The sequence below is a fragment of the Phyllobates terribilis genome, unplaced genomic scaffold (genome assembly GCF_046119375.1).
Source record: "Phyllobates terribilis strain yellow unplaced genomic scaffold, ASM4611937v1 Scaffold_3__8_contigs__length_932513732, whole genome shotgun sequence".
In the NCBI taxonomy this organism is placed as follows: Eukaryota; Metazoa; Chordata; class Amphibia; order Anura; family Dendrobatidae; genus Phyllobates; species Phyllobates terribilis.
Genome location: NW_027362763.1, coordinates 913028942 through 913048779, shown reverse-complemented (window position 1 = coordinate 913048779; position 19838 = coordinate 913028942).

Here is a 19838-nt window from a genome sequence, read left to right as displayed (position 1 = left end):
TGTCGAGCATGCTTGCTCAACACTAGTAATATTGCAGAATATAGAATTTATTTGAATTGGCCTTTCCATTATTAAGGAGTGGGTCTCCTATACTGTTATTGCGTATGCAGCAAGTTCAAGGGCTGCCAAAAATTAGGACACACTCTAATTCACAATTGAAGAGACATAGTGGAGGGTCACAGTTAAAAAATTATTTTCTATCATTAAGGATTGGGTATCCTAGGCTGGCAATGCCTATACACTAATTGCATGGGCTGAAAAACATTGTCTCTTGGGGGGTATAAATATATATTATATATGAAGTTAGAGGTAGGCCTCTAAAAATAATTCCTACGCGCATCATAAACACCCTTAAAAAATTATGTGGGCATTGCATGATGGTCACCCTGGTGATATGGTGGTGGAGGATGAGGAGAAAGAAGAGGGCGATATAAAATAGGAGAAATCCTGAAGCGTATACCCACGTCTGGGTGTGAAGAGTTGCATGGTAACAGACCTCCCCAAAATAAACCACTGGATTTGAGTTTATGCTCCCATGCTATCATCCGGTGGTGTTGAGAAGTCTGGCCCAATCCAGCCCTTGTTCATTTTGATAAGAGTCAGCCTGTCATCATTTTCAGTTGGCAAGCGGATGCTCCTATCAGTTATAATGCCCCCGGCGGCACTAAAAACCATCTTGGACAAAACGCTAGCGGCAAGGACCTCCAAAGGCCTTCTAGTTCTGCAACATTTTATTGAACCTCTCTGCCACGGGAAGAAGAGATAGAAAGTTCTCCTTGTAGCGGGGGTCTAGAAGATCTCCTTGTAGCGTGAGTCTAGAACCCAGAAACCTATGTGCCATCAATACCCAGCAGCTTATGAACAATCTACAGTCATCTTTAGCTCCCATCCTCTCCCTCTCCTGTCCAGACCCAGCATTGTTACACTATAACAACACATTGTTGAGTACCCTGGATGAAGCAGCACCTGCTACACGCAGCATGACCCGGCATAAATGTCAGCCCGGGCACACGATACAAACACGTTTTCTCCTGCGCTGCTTAAGGTGCACTGAGCATCTGTGGAGAAAATCACTCTCAGCAGAAGACTTCATCCACTATAAGTTCATACTCAAACTTTACAGTCTACTTTACCACCCTAATCATATCTCTCCTCCTGAGCCGTAAACTATAGACCCCCATCATCACCAACCTAAGCGCTGATGATCTGGCCACTTATTTCCTACAAAAAATCAATCATATCCATCAAGACATTTTAGTACAATCCTCTCAGACTCTGGATTCCCTTCCCTCCCGCATCTCAAGGTCACTTTCCATCTTCAAGCCAGTCATAGATAAAGAAGTGACCAGACTCCTTGCTTCTTCTTACCCTACAACCTGCACCAGTGGCCCTATTCCCTCACATCTCCTTCAGTCCCTTTCCCTAGCTGTCACTACCCACCTAACCAAAATATTTAACCTCTCTCTTTCTTCAGGTATCTTTCCCTCTTCATTCAAACATGCAATCATAACCCCTTTTCTTAAAAAGCCATCCCTGAACCAGAACAGCGCTGTTAACTACAGACCGGTCTCTAATCTTCCTTTCTTCTGCAAACTCCTGGAATGCTTGGTCCACTCTCATCTCATCCACTATCTCTCACATAACACTCTTCTTGAACCTTTACAATCTGGTTTCCGCTCTTCACACTCTACTGAAACTGCCCTCACTAAAGTCTCTAATGATCTACTAACAGCTAAATCCAATTGGCACTACTCCCTGCTTTTTATCATGAATCTTTCTGCCACATTTGACACTGTAGATCACCAGCTCCTCCTTATTATGCTCCGCTCTATAGGCCTCAAGGACACCGTTCTCTCTCTTTGTTCTCCTCCTCATTCTCCCTCTCCTCAGGCCATCCACGCTGAACAGATGTTATGAATGTGGTTTGGGTAGTACCGTTTGTAGTGCAGGAAACCAGCTCCTGTTCCTCCTCCTCCTCCTCTTCCTTATTATCACCCAATCCTTGTTTAGATAAGATGAGGCTTGGCTGTGTAGCATCACCCTGTATAGTTCCTTGCTCCACATGCAATGCCTCCTCTTTCATTGTAAACTGTGAGCGTTTCAGTGGACCGAGAAGCGGGATGGTGACACTATTTATGGCATCATCGCCACTCACCATCATGGTGGTCACAAAATAAAAAAACTAAAATATAGTTAAAAACATTAGAAAAACATAGAAACATCAGATCTATTACTCAAACCTATGGGGCCATTTGCATTCGTTTTTAGAATCCATTTTTCCTCTCTTTGTAAAAGCAACTTATTATGGTTACCTCCTCTTTCAGGATAATTAATCTGTTCGAATCCTGCAAAGCTTAATACTTTGAGATCAGCACCATGACAATCAAGTATGTGGTTAATCAGTGTCTGGGGACATTTTTTCATTTCAATTGAATGAAAATGCTCTCGAAAATGACCAAAAAGAGGGTGGATGGTCTTGCTTTTATAATAATAGTCACATGAGCAAAAGATGACAAACAATAAATTTGGACCTACAAGAAAAAGTATTTTACCATATGCGTTACTGATCTGATTTTTAAGGGATTTTTGGTTGACCTACAGAAAGAATAGCTACCACGTCACCTATATTATGACTGTGTTTATATGAAACAAGGGGCTTGCAAATCGCTATGTCCCTCAGGTCATTGTCATTTTCTATTAGATGCCAGTTGCTATTAATTGCTCTATGTATAATACCATCTAATGGACCATGTTTAAAATTAAATACAAATCTATGAGATTCTTTTGTCTGCTTGTATGGCTTTTTTTGTAGTAGTTCCTGTTGCGTCAAAGTTTTGGCTTTAGATAGCGCTGTATTTAAGATCTTTACTGGATATCCTCTTTTAAGAAAATTATTTGTTAATTTATTGGCTTATTTGATAAAGGATTTGTCAGAATTATTTATTTATCTTAACTGTAGATATTGACTATAAAGTAAACTTGATGTGAGCTTCATATTTGCTATATTCATTTCATTTAGGTATGTCACAAAATCTGCCGCCATCCCAGACCAAACACTGAAAATTTTGTCCACGTAACGCAGGTAAGTTTTTATGAATTTAATGCATGGATTCAAAATTGTTGTTATATATTTACTTTCAAAAAATTCCACATTATGGAATAAAGGACTTATATTTTTAAAGGTATGGTGAGCTTTTCTTTCACTTTATAAATAACACAAGTAAACACAAAATGTGGTGTTTAAATGAAGGTCTTTATTATTAAGGAAAAAATAAGTCCAAACCTACAGGGCCCTGTGTGAAACAGTGATACCCCCCTTAAGACATAAATTAACTGTGGTTTATCACATGCTTGGGAAGCTGAGTTCACATACAGGCCTGATTACTGCCACACTTGTTCTCTATCAAAAAATAACTTAAATAGGACCTGCCTGACAAAGTGAAGTAGACCAAAAGTTATTTAAAAGCTAGACATCATGCTGCGATCCAAAGATATTCAAGAACAAATCAGAAACAAACCAGGAATTTACAGGAACTGGAGGCTTTTTGCCAAGAAGTATGGGCAGCTTTACCTTCTGAGAAATTAAAGAACCTCATCCACAACTACCACAAAAGACTTCAAGCTGTCATTGATGTTAGAGGGGGCAATACACGGTACTAAGAACTGGGGTATGTGAACTTTTGATCAGGGTCATTTGGATGTTTTTGGTTGTCATTAAGATTTAAAAAGAGAAACACAGTAGTTTGACAATAAATGGCTTCACCCAACCAATAACCATGAGTGGAGAAAAAGTTTTTTTGTTATCATTCATATTCTCTGAAACAAGGCCAAGAAAGCAAAAATTCTGCCGGGGTATGTAAACTTTTGAGCACAACTGTAGTTTAAAATGGTAAGGGTTTTTTCTATACTTGTTTGTATATTTCGGTCATATAAAGAGACTATTGTGGTTAATGCTCTGATGTTGTAAGCCTCAAATAACAACAGAAAAAGTTAAAAAGCAGCTGCAAAAAGAAATATTATTTCTTCAGCTGTTAAATTTCCTATAACAAACAAACATTACAAGTGAAATAAATGATATTTCCTCACAGCAGTCTACAGTTTCCCTCCTACACAAAGGCTGTGAATGAAATCCATGTGACTTTATTATTATTATCATTATGTGAGCTCTTCTGCAGTTTACATCTGGTTCATTGCACAAGTGAATTATTTTTAAGGGCAGTTGAGAAACAAGGGACGTTCGCTCCTTCAAAATTTTTTTCCAGTAATTCTCATTTTTGCCACAAGTTGTGTTACACTTCAAGTTCAAAGTCAAAGTAAAAAAAAGTACAGAGATGCAATTCCTCCTACTGTGCACAAATCTAAACAAACACTATTGTTAGATGTAAAATATCCCTTCTGCCATTTGTCATTGTCAACCTTTAGCCTCATGCACATGGCAGGCTTTATGCAGACTCCCTGTGGCTATAGAATGCACTACTAAGCCATAGGCAATCTACATGTTACAACTTGGTGTTACATGTTGTGTCATAAGGTTTTTCTTCCCTAGAAGCAATGCTGAAAGAAGTTGTCCATTACTTGGACAACCCCTGTTCATACCCCTCGCTTGGCCCCCATAAAATAATAAAGCTTATACTCACCTCCCGTGCAGGTGCTGATACTGCGGTGTCGGCACTCGCTCTCCCCGGGACTCCCATGCTTTTTTGTTGTGACACGTGATGCTGGTGCCCAATCAGCGCTGGCATCACTGTCCCCGCCTACTGTCGAATTGAGCATGAAGAGGAAGTCAGAGAACAGTTGCAGCCTTGACTTCCTCTTCATGTTCGATTTATCCGAAGGCGGAGACAGTGACGCCAACACTGTTTGGATTCTGGTGTCACGTGTCACAACAACAGCGCGGCAGCCCTGGGACTGCAAGTGCTGATGTGGCACCCCAGTGGTCTGGTTGCCACAGTGATAGAAATATCACGTCTGAGAGCAAGTGGAAGGTTCCCTGGTCAGAAGCCCTTGAACATGCAACACCTCCTGTCCCAGACCAGATAGGGGAGGAATCTGCCCTATATAAACTGGGTCTGGGGCGGGGTTAGTGAGACTAGAGACTGGAGACTGAGACAGAGCTGAGTCTAGTTCTGAGTGAAGTTCCAGACACAGGGAAAGCAACAGCTAGGAGCTCTGTAGGAGCAGGAGCTGAGTGCCAGAGACTGGAAGCAGATATTGCTAGTCCTGGCTGAAGACACTTCGACCGGACAATGGAATCCGAGGCTGTGAGGATCTCTAAGTCCAGCAGCAGAAACCAGCTGGCAGGGGATTCCAGGTCCTCTGGCCATAGAAGCCGGAGGCTCAGTCACGAGCCAGAGACCAGCACCGCCATCGAGGAGCGGAAGCTATCAGAAGTCCCCAAGTCACCAGTCATACGGGTGAGCACCACATGGTATACTCAGGGACGTGGGCTACTTCCACTCGCTTACTGCAAGGTAGCCAGGAAGAGTGCAGACAGACGGGGAGGCCTACAACTCCACTTGGCCAGGGGAACTCCTGTTTGTTCACAGACTGACCATGCCTCTTATGCTAGCCAGTACTACCGGAGGGTCTGCCTTATCATCATCAGTAAAGACCCTGAACTGCACTGCAAAGACTCTGAGTCGTTCCTGCTTCAACCGTGCACCATCACTCCCATCATCTACACTCACTGACCTGAGGCTATACTCCTCCCATGGGGAGTTGTCCTATCCTCTGCTGCGCACACAACGCCAGCCTCAGCGGTCAGCCTCGCAGCGGCGGTACACCCTGACCGCAATCCACGGGTTGCATAGTCGGACATTAACCTAAAACATATAAAAGACTGTCACTGGTTTGACCACCCTGAGCCACGGGACCGGGTCGCCGCCACGGAGACTACAATCCCCAGAGACCCGGCTCCGGGTAACCCACACGCGTGCACACACAGCCCAGGGGGCGCGTCAACTTTGGCGTAGTCGGCAGGATTGTGACCAACCCGCCACAAACGGGTATTGCGTGCCTGAAAAAGACTGTACACGTACCTTAAAAAGAGGTTTCCCGCCATCCGGAGCCGTTTCCCGCCATCTTCAGTCATCTCCCGCCATCTTCAGTCGTTTCCCGCCATCTTCAGCCGTTTTCCCGCCATCGGATGCCATCTTCAGGATGCTGCGCGGGAAGAAGAGGGGCGTGGACGTCCAAACCGCGCGAGACCTGAAGCCCCGCCCTACGCACTGATGCTGCGCAAGGTCCTGGAAGGAGAGAGAGCGCGATGCTGACGTCACCAGGACGCGACGCAAGGTCCTCGCGCGGAGCAGCACCAGCGGAGCCGCGGCCTACAGAAGAGGATCGTCGGAAGGTGGGCCACGGTTAACTAGGGGGGAGGAAGATGACGAACGCGCAGGGGCCTTCTACAACCAGCGTGGCTGCAGCAGCGGTGATGCCGTTCACAATGCCTTACATCCCCGGAGCGGCCTGGCTGCCCCAATACTCAGGGGAGTCGCATACCCTAAGCGACTTTAAAGAGAAACTGTACAGCCTATTTAAAGTGTACCCCCTGACAGAGGGACAAAAAGTGAGCATATTGATAGGCCAGCTAACTGGCGCTGCCCAACGTGAAGTAAAGTCCTGGTCAGTCAGGAACAAGGAGACCGTGAAGGAGATCTTAGCCCGTCTGAAGGACACTTTTGATACCCGTACCTCAGCAGAGATCAAAATGAGATTTTATGGGTGCGAGCAGCGGGCCCAAGACAGTATAAGATGTAATGCACACGCCCGGACTGACTGGCGTGTGCGTGTTTATGTAGTGATTCCACTGTGCAATGAACCGGAGAGTGCCTGGAGGGGCGTAACTAAGTATCTGCCCGATCCGACCAAGGTCGCACGACGGCAAACGACGCCAGTGCACCAGGGAGGAACCGAGCAGAGGAACCAGGGTCTACTCCAGGTCAGACTCCGGACACGGCTGTTAACCCACACCGGGGAATACAGGAACAGGCAGACTAGAGCGCAGGCTGGGTAGGGTCCAGTACAGACTGGGAGACAAATTCGAAACCGCAGACGCGGTGGACAGGGCTGAGCAAAGCGAAAACCGCAGACGCGGTGGACAGAGCTGAGCAAAGCGAAAACCGCAGACGCGGTGGACAGAGCTGAGCAAAGCGAAAACCGCAGACGCGGTTGACACAGCTGAGCAAAGCGAAAACCGCAGACGCGTTGGACAGAGCTGAGCAAAGCGAAAACCGCAGACGCGGTGGACAGAGCTGAGCAAAGCGAAAACCGCAGACGCGGTGGACAGAGCTGAGCAAAGCGAAAACCGCAGACGCGGTGGACACAACTGAGCAAAGCGAAAACCGCAGACGCGTTGGACAGAGCTGAGCAAAGCGAAAACCGCAGACGCGGTGGACAGAGCTGAGCAAAGCGAAAACCGCAGACGCGGTGGACAGAGCTGAGCAAAGCGAAAACCGCAGACGCGGTGGACAGAGCTGAGCAAAGCGAAAACCGCAGACGCGGTGGACAGAGCTGAGCAAAGCGAAAACCGCAGATGCGGTGGACAGAGCTGAGCAAAGCGAAAACCACAGACGCGGTGGACAGAGCTGAGCAAAGCGAAAACCGCAGACGCGGTGGACAGAGCTGAGCAAAGCGAAAACCGTAGACGCGGTGGACAGAGCTGAGCAAAGCGAAAACCGCAGACTCGGTGGACAGAGCTGAGCAAAGCGAAAACCGCAGACGCGGTGGACAGAGCTGAGCAAAGCGAAAACCGCAGACGCGTTGGACAGAGCTGAGCAAAGCGAAAACCGCAGACGCGGTGGACAGAGCTGAGCAAAGCGAAAACCGCAGACGCGGTGGACAGAGCTGAGCAAAGCGAAAACCGCAGACGCGGTGGACAGAGCTGAGCAAAGCGAAAACCGCAGACGCGGTGGACAGAGCTGAGCAAAGCGAAAACCGCAGACGCGGTGGACAGAGCTGAGCAAAGCGAAAACCGCAGACGCGTTGGACAGATCTGAGCAAAGCGAAAACCGCAGACGCGGTGGACAGAGCTGAGCAAAGCGAAAACCACAGACGCGGTGGACAGAGCTGAGCAAAGCGAAAACCGCAGACGCGGTGGACAGAGCTGAGCAAAGCGAAAACCGCAGACGCGGTGGACAGAGCTGAGCAAAGCGAAAACCGCAGATGCGGTGGACAGAGCTGAGCAAAGCGAAAACCGCAGACGCGGTGGACAGAGCTGAGCAAAGCGAAAACCGCAGACGCGGTGGACAGAGCTGAGCAAAGCGAAAACCGCAGACGCGGTGGACAGAGCTGAGCAAAGCGAAATCCGCAGACGTGGTGGACAGAGCTGAGCAAAGCGAAAACCGCAGACGCGGTGGACAGAGTTGAGCAAAGCGAAAACCGCAGACGCGGTGGACAGAGCTGAGCAAAGCAAAAACCGCAGACGCGGTGGACAAAGCTGAGCAGATCGAAAACCGCAGATGCGTTGGACAAAGCTGAGCAAAACAAAAACCGCAGACGCGGTGGACAGAGCTGAGTAAAGCGAAAACCTCAGACGTGGTGGGGACAGGGCTCAGTACACACGGAACAGACTAGAAGGGAAAGGCAGAACCAGATACCCACAGGGTACTTGCAGAGAAGTAGCGAGTGGACCACAAACTCACAAACGGAAGTACAGTGACAACGAGCAGGAGTTAGGTACGAGTTCAGACTCTGCAGAAAAAGGGAAAGTACGGACATAGAGAAAAACAAAACAGGCTAGGAGAGTATTCAGACAAGAACAGACACAGCAGCAAGATACAGGAGCGGGTTCACACAGGCCTGGAAATACAGCCTCCAGGATAGGCAGAAGACAACAGGCTAGAAGATAATACAGACAGGACACAGTTCAGACACGGGAACTGATACCGAAGGCAGGAAACATAAACGGGACCTGGCATATCAGTGACCAAAGGCCAACTGACAGAACACAATGCTCAGGCAGGGATTCATTGGAGCAGCTGGGTTAAATACCAGATGGCAGACAGCAATAGGCTGAGGACGCACAAGGGGTGTGTCTGCAGCAGGTACAAAAAGCAGGAAGTGATCGGGCGCCGCCCTTAAGCAGCAGACACAGAGGCAAACAGACAGCATGGAGGGAAGCCAGGCTAGCAAACTGGACTGGAGATCAAGTGCTCGCTCTTGCACAGTGGGAGATGGACAACTATGCAAGGACGCCGCCAGGTATGTTACATAAGAGACTATGCTTTGAATTTGCAAGAGGCCCTGGGAGCCATTAAACAGGCAGACCCTGACAGTGTGCGGAATGCAGATGAACTGTTGACTGAGCAATTCATTGAGGGTCTGCTGTCCAACGCCCACCGAACCCAGTTACATGCAATGGCCTTGCAGAACCCTGGGTTAGACTTTGCAAAGTTCAAAGACAGGGCATCCGGGTGCTCCGAGAACCGGCACCGGGTAGCGCTGTAACCCACCGGTGTCCTGCTATTACCTATCACCAAGAGGCGGCACCCTTGTCTGCAGAGCCTGTGGGAGCTGGTGCGCAGGCTTTGGATAAATACCCGGCTGTAGACCTGCACCATCAGGTCCAAGAAATTACCAAAAGCGTTGCCGCATTAACCAGGACTGTTCAGTCGTTACAGGTATCCTCTCCAGGAAGGATCAAGCTGGCCACCAGTCCGGAGGACGTCCCGTGTCGCCAACAGAGGAGGATCCCATCGTCCAGAGGAAGACCCAGCGACCGCTACAACGAGGACGGACAGCCCATCTGCCGCCGCTGCAACCAACCAGGACATATGGCAAGGTACTGTAATTTAACCGAGTCCAACCTGGGGCAAAGGGCCAACCCCCAGGCGTAAGATCATCAGGCCCATCAAACTGGCGTGACAAGTATGTGGGGGGACGACCGGTTTTGCCTGTGGCACTGGATGGCATTCCTATGAGTGCCCTACAAGACACAGGGTCACAGGTGACTACCATCCCTTATGTGCTCTTTAAGCGGTACTGGAATGACTCGGACATAACCCGCTACTCAGATGATGACCTGAGTATCATCGCCAGCAATGGTCAGCCCGTGCCGCAGGTGGGATTCAAAGAGGTGACCATTAAAATCGGTAAAGTTGAACTGGCGGCACAAGGACTGATTATTGTGGACATTGAGAGTCGTGAGAGTCACCCTAAAATAACCTTGGGTACTAACGTGATTGAAAATTGTCTTGCAGAGATAATTCTCATTTTACAGCAGGTTGCCATGAACGCCAGCTCCGGCCAGCAGCGCGTCCTACAAAAGGAGATCCGGGCACTGATGAAACGGCAACAGGTAGCACTGTCGGGTGGTGAGATTGGTAGCGTTAGGATGAGTGACCCGTTCCCTATCGCCATGCCCCCAAAGAGTGAGATGATGATCTGGTGTCGGGCAGCTATTGGTCTGAGGGGTAGAGACTTCCAAGCTATGGTAGAACCCGTTTACTCAGACAGTAGGCCCACCATTTTGACGGCACGGGGGGTGGTTGATGTCCGCCATGGGAGAGTACCTGTCCGCATCCTAAACATTGGGGAAAGAGTATACTTGCCCCGGTATGCCACTCTAGCCAAATTGTTCACCATTAACCAGAACTCTGTAAAGGCCGTGGAACCCTTGCCTCCATCTCCCCCAGAGGAAGGTAACGGCTCCATGAAACAAATGGAGGACTGGTGCCAGAAGCTGCACGTGGGCACTGGCTCCACTCCCCCACACCAGAAACAGGGAGTCTACCGGGTGGTTCAGGAGAACGAAAGGGTCTTTAGCAAACACCCGCTAGACTTTGGGCAATTAAAGGGGGTAGAACATCAAATCCCCACAGGAGATCATCGACCCATAAAAGAGAGATACCGGCCTGTACCCCCTGCACACTATCAGAATGCCAATGGAATGTTGCAAGAAATGAAGGAGGCTGGGGTAATCAGGGATAGCTGTAGCCCCTGGGCAGCTCCACTAGTTCTTGTGAAAAAGAAAAATGGCACCATGAGGATGTGTGTATATTACAGAAAGATCAACCGTATCACACACAAAGATGCGTACCCGTTACCTAGGATAGAAGAATCTTTAGCTGCATTAAAATCTGCTAACTTCTTCTCCACTTTGGATCTTACTAGCGGGTACTGGCAGGTTCCTGTAGCAGAGGCAGATAAGGAGAAGACCGCGTTTACCACCCCGATGGGTCTCAGTGAATTCAACTGTATGCCGTTCGGGCTCTGCAATGCACCAGGGACATTCCAGAGGCTGATGGAGTGCTGTCTGGGTCACAGAAATTTCGAGACGGTCCTGCTATACCTGGACAATGTCATCGTGTATTCCAAGACCTATGAGGACCACCTAATGTACCTGGCAGAAGTGTTCGATGCCCTGGCAGGCTTCGGCCTAAAGGTAAAACCCTCCAAGTGTCATCTACTGAAACCAAGGGTGCAGTACCTGGGACACATGATGAGTGCTGATGGAGTAGCTCCTGACCCTGATAAGATCACAGTGATTAAGGACTGGCCAAGACCCTCCAACATAAAGGAAGTGAGGCAGTTCCTCGGGTTGGTAGGCTACTACCGAAGATTCATTCCTGGTTTCACCAAAATGGCCGCTCTTATGCAGGACCTCCTAATAGGCCAGTCCAGTAAGGCCAAAAAACAGAAGCCACCCTTCAGGTGGGACAAGCTGGAAGAGGAGTCCTTCTGCCAGCTGAAGATGGCCCTCACGGGGGATGAAATCCTGTCGTACCCAGATTACGGCCAGCCCTTTATTCTCCACACGGACGCGAGCAACATCGGACTAGGAGCGGTGCTGTCCCATATCCAGCAGGGGAGAGAACGGGTAATCGCTTATGCCAGCCGAAAACTACGGCCCACAGAGAGAAACCCTGAGAATTATAGCTCCTTCAAGCTAGAGTTCCTGGCAGTGGTGTGGGCAGTGACGGAACGATTCAAGCATTACCTTGCCTCTTCTAAGTTCACCGTGTACACGGACAACAACCCGTTGACACATCTGGACACTGCGAAACTTGGTGCCCTGGAGCAGAGATGGATGGCCCGCCTGTCGAACTATGACTTCACCATCGAATACCGGGCAGGACGCTCAAATGCCAAAGCAGACGCCCTGTCCAGGATGCAGAACTTACCGAACGGAGGGGAAGATCCAGAGGAACTGGAAGAGATTGAACTCCCCGCGTTTCACCGTCATGGGATTACCCAGTATTCCCACCGGGTAAGGGACAGGCACTCCGCCACTTTCAATCCCTTACCCCACTACAGCTGGGCGGAGACGCAAGACAGTGACCCAGCAGTCCGCCTGGTAAAAGAGATGCTGACGCAGGCTGATGCCCGCCTTGATCCAGACACCCCGGAGGAGACCAAACAGCTGTGGAAGGAGAAGAGTAAACTGTTTCTCTACAAGGGGAAGCTGTGCCGGAGAACTGTCAACTCCCGGACAAATGAGCTGACCTGGCAGGTAGTGGTCCCGAGACGGGACGCGGTTATGGTCCTGGAGGCATAGCACGACGGAGCAGGGCACTTCGGATGGAAGAAGCTGGAGTTCCTGTTGCGTGACCGGTTCTTCTGGGTAGACATGAGAGGGGCCATTGAGAGATGGTGCAGAGACTGCGGCCCGTGCAACCTGAGGAGGAAGGACGGTGCCAGCCAGAAGACCCCCCTGCAGCCCATCATCATGAAGCAACCACTTGAACTGGTAGCCCTGGACCATGTGAAGCTGGCTCCAAGTAGGTCCGGGTACGTCTACGCCCTCACCATCGTAGACCACTACTCCCGGTTCCTGGTGGTGGTCCCTGTCAAGGACTTAACGGCTCAAACAGCAGCTAGAGCCTTCCATCAGCACTTCTGCCGTCCACACGGGTATCCGTAGCAAGTGTTGACTGACCAAGGTCCAGCCTTCGAAGCGGAGGTCTTCCAGGAGTTCTGCAACTTGTATGGTTGCAGGAAGATAAGGACAACGCCTTACCACCCCCAAACCAACGGGATGTGTGAGAAAATGAACCAGGTAGTGATAGACCTGCTCAAGACGTTGCCTCTGGAGGAACGCAGCCTGTGGCCTGAGAAACTGCCAGACCTGATTGACTTGTACAACCATATCCCGGTGAATGCTACAAATTGCACCCCGGCTTACCTGATGCGAGCAAGGCCTGGTAAGCTGCCAATTGACCTGGAGATGGGAGTCCTGACACCCGAGGACACCTCATCAGAAGCAGACTGGGACACGGAATGGCAGCAGCAGTACCGGAAAGTACAGGAGACCGTGGAGCGAAGTCTGTCTCAAGCAAGAGGAAGGCAAGAGAGGACTTATAACCAACATGCTCCCGCTGTTCCCCTGGCACCTGGAGAGCAGGTCTTGAAGAGTAAGAGATGGCTCCACAAGTTGGATGACCAGTGGGTGAAGGACCCGTACACCATACTGCCCTTAAGCCATGAGAACCCAAAAGTATGTGTCATCAGTAAGGATGGAGAAGAGACCACAGCCACTGTCTCCAGAGACCACCTGAAGAAGTGTCCCAAGCAGCTACAAGGTGCTGAAGAAGACCAGGATATCCTTCAACCCGCAGAGGAAAAGGAAGAAATGATCAGTACCGTACTCGGAGATTTTCCCCGGTCCTGGACTCAAATCAACAACGCAGTCGTGGTACCAGTCCTCATCTTTCTCCAGCCAGCCCCTCAAGGTCCTACAGAAGAACAGGGAGTGTCGGTAGAGCAGCCAGCCCAGGAGGCAGAAGGATCCATACAAGCAGCCCAGGAGAATCAACCCTCTGCTAGTAGTGAGCCTGTCGTGCCCCTAGTAAGCCAAAGAGTATGCAGGAGCTGCCAGGCCTACCCGCAACACCTCCTACACCCTGTAGTGCAGAGCCAGATAGTGGGTTACGTAGGTCCACCAGGAGCACTAGAGGACAGATGCCCGCTCGCTGGAGAATCTAGAATGTAATATGGATTAACCTGTAAATTGCAAATGCGGAAAATGGTTTATGTTTCTGATGCCTGTTTAGTAATTATGTTCCTCTAGTTACCCTGCAGGTTTATTTGGACTGTCAGGTTATGGACGCTGAATAACCGGAACTACATTGTAAATAGCTGCACTTGGTGCCTCTTGCGAAGATGGCCACGGAAGAAAAACCTGTCTGGCATGGCCCCGTGTGGTCCAAAGTAGTACGCTTCGCCTTACAGCCACGCCCAGGGCCAACGTTTGGGGTTTGCTTTGGACAGGTCCCCGCACCGTTCAAGACTTCACCTCATTGGGTGACATGGACACCCAGTCACGGAAGCACCGTGACCTCTAAAGATTAAACTTCTTGTACATATGTTGTTGTATTATTGCTTATACCCTGTTATGTTATGTGGCAAAAATTAGTTTAGTCCCAGAGTACTAAATTTCACTAGGGGGGAATGTGGCACCCCAGGGGTCTGGTTGCCACAGTGATAGAAATATCACGTCTGAGAGCAAGTGGGAGGTTCCCTGGTCAGGAGCCCTTGAACACGCAACACCTCCTGTCCCAGACCAGATAGGGGAGGATTCTGCCCTATATAAACTGGGTCTGGGGCAGGGTTAGTGAGACTAGAGACTGGAGACTGAAACAGAGCTGAGTCTAGTTCTGAGTGAAGTTCCAGACACAGGGAAAGCAACAGCTAGGAGCTCTGTAGGAGCAGGAGCTGAGTGCCAGGGACTGGAAGAAGATATTGCTAGTACTGGCTGAAGACACTACGACCGGACAATGGAGTCCGAGTCAGTGAGGATCTCTAAGTCCAGCAGCAGAAACCAGCCGGCAGGGGATTCCAGGTCCTCTGGCCATAGAAGCCCGGAGGCTCAGTCACGAGCAAGGGACCAGCACCGCCATCGAGGAGCGAAGGCTATCAGAAGGCCCCAAGTCACCAGCCATATGGGTGAGCACCACACGGTATACTCAGGGACGTGGGCTACTTCCACTCGCTTACTGCAAGGTAGCCAGGAAGAGTGCAGACAGACGGGGAGGCCTACAACTTCACCTGGCCAGGGGAACTCCTGTTTGTTCACAGACTGACCAGGCCTCTTATGCTAGCCAGTACTCCCAGGAGGGTCTGCCTTATCATCATCAGTAAAGACCCTGAACTGCACTGCAAAGACTCTGAGTCGTTCCTGCTTCACCCGTGCACCATCACTCCCATCATCCACACTCACTGCCATGAGGCTATACTCCTCCCGTGGGGAGTTGTCCCATCCTCTGCTGCGCACACAACACCAGCCTCAGCGGTCTGCCTCGCAGCGGCGGTACACCCTGACCGCAATCCACGGGTGGCGTAGTCGAACATTAACCTAAAACATATAAAAGACTGCCACTGGTTTGACCACCCTGAGCCACGGGACCGGGTCGCCGCCACGGAGACTACAACCCCCAGAGACCCGGCTCCGGGTAACCCACATGTCTGCACACACGGCCCAGGGGGCGCGTCATTGACACTGTGGGAACGGCACCTGCACGGGATGTGAGTATAGCTTTATTATTTTATCAGGGCCAAACATTTTGATCAAGAAGGGGTTGTCCTAGTAGTGGACAACCCCTTTAATACTCAAGCAATACAGAATCTGGTGGGGCATGTTATAGTTGATTCAGCCATTTTTGTATTGAATGAGACAAGCAAAAAGTTCTGTATGCCTTTGTATGAAATTGAAGCACTGCAATTGGTCCATATAGAGATTCTTAGAAGTCTGGTAGAAGTCTGGAAAAAATGGAGTACATTCCTCCTATGTTTGTAATCAGTCAAAATTCTTGTAATTTGAAAACCACCAACCAGACATTACTGTTTTACAAACTGTTATTTTTATCAATAAACACTCGTTTACATTGAAATTGCAACATCAGGAATGAAAAGTCATGGAATTATGAAATGACAAGATAGAAATGTTTAAGGGAGCCTATAGTACGATTCATACTGCCCAAACTATTACCAGCATAAATAGGAGCCTGGCTTCTCGTTTGTACCAGGGCCGGCTCCAGGTTTTTCTGGGCCCCGGGCGAAAGAGTCTCAGTTGGCCCCTTTAACACATACCACGATTCATGATGCAGAGATACAGCGGAGAAATATATATATATATATATATATATATATATATATATATATATAGTACAATGCAAAGATTTCACTTCTTACATTACATGAGTGATATCTATTGTAAATTCCACAATAGCTCAGAAACCGGTGAATCGCTCCACACAGAATACTGGCCCCCATATAAGGCTCCATACGGAATACTGGCCCCAATATAACGCTTTATACGGAATACTGGCCCCCATATAAGGCTCCATACGGAATACTGGCCCCCATATAAGGCTCCATACGGAATACTGGCCCCCATATAAGGCTCCATGCGGAATACTGGCCCCCATATAAGGCTCCATACGGAATACTGGCCCCCATGTAAGGCCCCATACGGAATACTGGCCCCCATGTAAGGCTCCATACGGAATACTGGCCCCCATATAAGGCTCCATACGGAATACTGGCCCCCATATAAGTCCCCATACGGAATACTGGCCCCCATGTAAGGCCCCATACGGAATACTGGCCTCCATATAAGGCTCCATATGGAATACTGGCCCCCATATAAGGCTCCATACAGAATACTGGCCCCCATATAAGGCTCCATACGGAATACTGGCCCCCATGTAAGGCTCCATACGGAATACTGGCCCCCATATAAGGCTCCATATGGAATACTGGCCCCCATATAAGGCCCCATACGGAATCCTGGCCCCCATATAAGGCTCCATACGGAATACTGGCCTCCATGTAAGGCTCCATACGGAATACTGGCCCCCATATAAGGCTCCATACAGAATACTGGCCCCCATATAACGCTCCATACAGGATACTGGTCCCCTTATAAAGTTCCATACAGGATACTGGCCCCCATATAACGCTCCATGCAGGATATTGGTCCCCTTATAAAACTCCATACAGGATACTGGCCCCCATATAACGCTCCATACAGGATACCGGTCCCCTTATAACGCTCCATACAGGATACCGGTCCCCTTATAACTCTCCATACAGGATACTGGCCCCCATATAATGCTGCATGCAGGCTGTTACCCCCCACATAATGCCCCATACAGGCTGTCCCCCCCTTATAATGCTCCATGCAGACTGTTACCCCCCACATAATGCCCCATACAGGCCCCCCCCTTTTAATGCTCCATGCAGGCTGTTACCCCCCACATAATGCCCCACACAGGCTGCCCCCCCTTATAATGCTCCATGCAGGCTGTTCCCCCCAACATAATGCACTATGCAGGCTGCCCCCCCCTTTATAATGCCCCATGCAGGCTGTTCCCCACCTTATAATGCACCATGCAGGATGTCACCCCCCCCTCTATATAATGCCGCATGCAGGATGTCCCCCCCCTCTTTATAATGCCCCATGCAGGATGCCCCCCCCCTCTTTATAATGCCCCATGCAGGCTGCCCCCCCTTATAATGCTCCATGCAGGCTGTTCCCCCCCACATAATGCACTATGCAGGCTGCCCCCCCCCCTTTATAATGCCCCATGCAGGCTGTTCCCCACCTTATAATGCCCCATGCAGGATGTAACCCCCCCTCTATATAATGCCCCATGCAGGATGCCCCCCCCCTTCTCTTTATACTGCCCCATGCCTCCATACATTAAAAAAAAAATCAAATACTCACCTCCCTTCTCCTCACCTGCTACCTGCTGCCCGCTGCTCGGGTCCTAACTCCAGCGTTGTCGGTGTCTTCCCGCTCAGCGCTCCCTGTGACGGCTCAGGGGAGGGCGCGGTGTAAAGACGTCACCGCGCCCTCTGACCTGAGACGTCACAGGGAGCGCAAAGCAGGAAGACAGCTAATCTGCGGAGGCACGGGGAGAGGTAAGTATCCAGCTGCCGGGGCCCTGAGCAAGCGGCGGAGAAGGGCGGGCGCTGACACCGCTCTCCTCCCCCATAGCCCAGCGGGGTGCGCGACCGCCAGTGGGCCCCTCTGCCAGCTCAGGGCCCCGGCATTTGCCCGGGTGCGCCGGGTGCTGACGCCGGCCCTGGTTTGTACCTAGGTGTATTTTTGTCTGAAGTGCTCCGGCATTCAAAAGAAAATATAGGTTGCAGCAACACTGCAGGTGATTAACAGGTCTCTAATCTTGGGTTCTCAGACAGATCTTCAAACTATACAAACAAGAGAATACAGCAGCACTCTGTAAGCTCTAAGGTGGATGCAAACTTCAAATCTTCAAAAAATATATCACCTTAAACGCCGGAGCATTTCAGAGAAAAATATACCAGCCTCTTATTCATGCTTTGCTTGGGCAGCATAAATTACATAACAGGTTTTCTTTAATGATATGGAAATGATGAAAAAAATACAGAATTTTTTTTTTCACAACATATTGATTTATTCAGTATCAAGTGTTAACACCACATGCAAAAATCCCCACACTTAAATATCTTAGCATGATATCAATGAGTTTATTAATTGTGATCTGAGGAATGTTCTGCTACTTTTTAAGTTTTCTAGAATCTGCACATTAATAGCTTTAGAAAGATGCCTGGCTCCCAGGAAAAAAAAAAACCTTTTTCTTCTTGGAAGCGGCTGGATTTCAGTCAGTATGATGACGTGAGTACAATCTCAGCTCAGTATACAATGAGCGGTGTCTGTAAGCACACCCCAGCATTTTGACTGACAGCTCGTTCTGCACTGATGCACTGAAGAGCCGGCTGTCAGTCAAAGTGCTGAGGTATGCTTATAGTTGCCGCTCACAGTGCTGACACGCCTGAATGACTGAAAGCTGGCAGTTCCCAGGAGGAATAAGTTCATTTTTTTCCCGGGAGCCGCGCTTTCAGTAATACAGCTGCTCACCTTTCTAATACTATTAACCTGCAGATTAACCAAATATATGTAGCTTAACTGTATTATCCAACGAGAAAGTTTCCCTTTAACCCTCCGTCACATACAATATCGGTTCTAACGAGTTCACATACAATGTGACTGTCAGGCGCAGGCTAGAAAAATACCTATAATATTTAATGTTTGCAATTTCAGTGCTCTAAAAGTGATCAGTGACCTTCATAGAGATGTAATAAAAGAGACTACACATAATCAGGTGCAAAAAAAACCCATTTACTTAACATAAAACTAATAACTCTGAAATACAAACATTTCAAAACTCCCGCCAAATAGTCCCCAGTTCGACTCTGTCAAAAAACTCTACAAAGAAAATTTATGGAAACAAACTTAATTTTAAGGTACCTTAAGTACTATTAAACACATATTCAATCAGAATTAGATCCTGAAGTTTCCCCAGAAAAATTACACTTGCAGAGCAAAGAGCAAGAATTACACATCATTTTTGCATGTGTCAGGCAGATTGCATTATGACATTTGTGACATTCATAATTAGAAAGCCTTCTGATTCCGCTTTCCGTGGAGCAGGTGGTGCATCTCCTTCTTTTGGGAGGTGGTGCAGGTGGTGAATTTTCACTATCATCTTCTGGGCGGAATCTTTTGAGCTGAACTTGAAGGCGAGAGGGGATACCGATTGTTTTCATACTTCTCCTGCGTAGCTCTCCAAGCACTAGCTCATGGGCCAATTTTTTCAGATAGAATCGTCTACGGAGTGGTTCAAGCTTGTTTTCAAGGTAAATGACTTGTGAATTTATACCACCCAAATTCAACATAGCAAAAAATATGACCATTGGCCAGCGTTTGGTGTTTCTGCTGACGTTGAAAGTTGAGCACATCTGATCAGCTGTATCAACACCCCCTTTGGTTGCATTATAAAATGTAATTATCTCCGGGGTTTTTTGTGCCTCAGTCCCACGATCAATGGCATCATCATCATGAAGTGTTGATAGAA